This window comes from Neurospora crassa, linkage group III (genome assembly GCF_000182925.2).
Source record: "Neurospora crassa OR74A linkage group III, whole genome shotgun sequence".
NCBI lineage: Eukaryota > Fungi > Ascomycota > Sordariomycetes > Sordariales > Sordariaceae > Neurospora > Neurospora crassa.
Window position 1 is genome coordinate 315,837 of NC_026503.1, and position 3,915 is coordinate 319,751.

A 3,915-nucleotide genomic window follows, 5' to 3' on the forward strand; every position below is an offset into this window, starting at 1 on the left:
TTAATATATAGAACGAAAAACCTAATTAATAATAAATTATATAATTAATATTAATAATATAACGAAGATAATACAATAAATAGTATTTAATAAAGTATTAAGAAACGATTAAATTTCTAATAAACTCTTTAAAATATATAGGCGTAAATTAGTAGAAGCGTTAATAATAATAGTAATAGGGAGTTTTATATTCGGTTTATTCCCGGTATAATAATAATATATTAAAGTAGTAGTCCTAAAGAAACCCAGCAAGATTGTAATATAATAAAAAACTATAAGCGTATAGAGGCCTATTACCCTACTAAATTATATTAGTAAAATATTAGAGGCTATAATTATAGAACAGTTTATATTTACGGCGGAGGAATATAAATTCCTACCCGAGGGTTAAATAGGAAATTAAAAAAGGAAGTTAATTAAATTTACAATAAAAATCGTAATGGAAACGGTATATATAGCGTAAAAATTGGGAGTAGTTACGTTACTACTCTTCTTTAACTTTAAGGGGGCGTTCGACTAAGTAAATTATAGATAGTTCTTATATACGCTTTAAAAAAAAGGATTATTAATATAATTCTTATATTAGATAGTAAATTTCTTATTAAATAGAATAAATAGCTTCTATTTTAATAGGGTAATATTAAAAGAGTTCTATATAACTACGAGGGTATTATAAGGCTCTCCCCTCTCCTTAATTTTATTCCTCCTCTTTATTATAATACTATACAAAATATTAAAAAGGTTTAAAGGTACTATTATAATAGGGTTTACCAATAATATTAATATTCTAGCCTTTTTAAGGTCGATAAGAGAGAATTGTAAAAAATTAACGGCTATATAGAGGATTTACTACGAATAGGTAATAGAAAGGGGGATAGAGTTTGAAATAGTAAAGTTGGAATTTATTTACTTTATAAGGATATAATAACCTAAATAAGAGACGGTTAATTTAGGAAACTACTAATTAATATTTATAGAATTAATACAATTCCTAAGCATATAATTCGACTATAAATTTATTTATAGGATATATTTTTAAGTAATAAAGAAGAAAATATCGATATAAATATACGCCCTAGTACGAATTGTAGCGAAGATGTAGGGGTATAGTCTTATATATATATATAAGGTTTATATTAAGGTAATTTAGGCGGTAGTAGCCTATAGTATATTAATTTATTATATTTTAATGGAATTAATAGGGGAATTTTATAGGCTAGTATAGAGCTTTATTATAATCTAAAATAATTACCTTCGGGTAATTTCCAATATATATAAGGTAATATCGATATTTAGCTTTGAGATAGAGATTTTTTACCCCCCCTTCGATTTTTATTTTAATAAGAGGGTTTGGGCGTTTAAAGAATAGTTAGTCCGCTCTCTAATAGCGGCCTTTATATAGGGTATATTAATATAGGTAGTAGCCGAGATCCGGGGACGAAGAGTATAACGCTTATTATACCTAATATTAATTAGTAGAAGGGCGAAGGCCGAATAGGCTATACAATAGATATTATTCGAAGATATACTAATATTGTAAGGAAAAGCGAGAGAGTTTACGCTAGGAGAAAGGGAAAAGTAGTTAGAAGAAATAATAAGAAGGGAATAGGTAGTAAGATAGTATATAAAAGTAATTGAAATTATAAGGAAGAAAAAACGCTTTAACGCTATAGAGGTATATATATAATTCGATAGAACTACGTTATAATATTATATATAGTTTAATATAAACGAAAATTCTTTATTATACTATTTATTAAAGGCTATAAACTCCTTACTAATATAAGCGAGAACTAGAAAGATAGGCCTACGTACGTTCCTCTTCGAAAGAAAGGTACTAAAAGTAATAATATTATATTATTAATATAATATAGGGAAGGAGACGTTCGAATATTTAATATTAGAGTACTAGGAGATAGAATAAACCTAATTATAAGGTAAGGATATACTTATATAACCGACGAATAAAAAAGAATTCTATAATAAATTTGAAACGAACCCGGAATAAATCCTATAATAGGCTTTACAGTTAGGGAAATTATAAAAATACAAATTAATAATTAAAATTAAAAAGGCGAAAAAAATAGAAGAGATACTTAGGGATATAGATTAGTACAATTAATTATATATATAAAAGACCCGGCTAAAATTAGTAGTTATTTAACCGGAACGGAATTATATTAGAACCGACGAGAAGCCGATTAAATATATATTAAATATATCGACGACGACCCTGGAAGAAAATTAAATTATAATTAGATTAGGGGAAGTAGAATACTAATTATTCTATATCGCTATTATTCGATATTATATTAGTACTATTGTAAATATTAATCTCCTTATTATAAATATCCTCCAATTTAGAACCTCTATTATTATCCTTATTAAAATCCTCGGTAATAATACTAGTAGGAACTGTCTTTATATTATAGTAGGGCCGAATAAAAGAAGATTCGTCGATTAGATTTATATTTACGAAATAAATATAGATATTATAAATAATTTACTTAATATTAATAAACTATATTAAGAGGGTTAGTAGCGGAATTAATATAAGGGTAGTATAAGGTATTTATAAAGGAGAGGTAATTATTAAAGTTATTTTACCGGGCGCGGACCGTTATTAAATTCTTACTAATACGTATAATATTAATAATAATTATATTAACCTTTTCGGAAAGAAGACGGATAGTATCCTTAATTTAAATAATATAGAAACGAATTATAACGATATTATTGCGGAATATAGTAATATCCGTAGAGGAATCGATAATAGTATAGGCGAATTTTCTCTTTTTAATAAGGGATTCAATTACGGTTAATAAATTTAAAGCTAGAAAATCGCCGATAGAAGAAAGTTTAGTGCCGATATAATTTATTATAACCTACGTAGCGTTTATAATTTCTATTTTATTAATAAAATTCTTAAAATTATTTTTAAAATTGGCTTAAATAGTATTATAATTGTATAAAACTATAGCAGCCTCAATAAAAGTACGTACTAAGGGAATAAATTTACCCTCCGGGTATTCTTTAATCTTCTTCTATATTTAATATTTATAGTAAGGAGTATAGAGATAGATTACTTTATAAATTAGAAACGAAGATACTATAGTAATAAAATAGAGACTTATAGGGATCCTAAAGGTATTAGGCCTAATTAAAAGCGATTTTAAAATTAGGTAAATCCTAATAAATTATAGGGAGGATATATATAAGACTATAAATATAAAACTTATATTACTTATAATTCTCAAAAAGCCGGAAATACCCTATAGCGGCGCCTTTCTTCTTTAGTATTTCCTTCAATAAATATTTCCGAACCTTCTTAAAGGTAATAAATTTAATAGAAGCGTTACTCTATAGCGAACTACTAAGGCCGGTATTAAATACTATAATATTCGAAATAATATTACCCTTTAAATTGTCGGGGAGGATTATAACCTTTGCTACTTTAGAATTAAACGTCTTTTTAATAGTACTAGAGGGTTTCTTATATAGTATAGTAAAATATTAATAATACTAAAGTAGGTTAAATATAATTATAAAGCGGCGGCGGACTTAATAATAGAGTGGATATAATATAGTAGGTATAATAGTATAGTATAAAGAAGAAAGAAGGGAAAGAAGGAGGAAGGCGGGTCGAAGTTTCCTTTATAGGAAATTTGGGCGACCCGGGATAATATAATTGAAGAAAAATAGAATAAAAGGCTACCGACCGTAGGGAAATTATAATAAGAAGGATAGGGACGGGACGGCGATAGGCCGGAGCCGGAATAGCTATATATATAATATAAGTTTATAGTTTCGGTTATAATAGTGAGGTTATACTGAGAGGAAGAGAAATAGGACGGTACGGAGCTAATACAGCGCTATTACAATAGTAAAGCGGAGGGTTTTCATCCGACTATAATA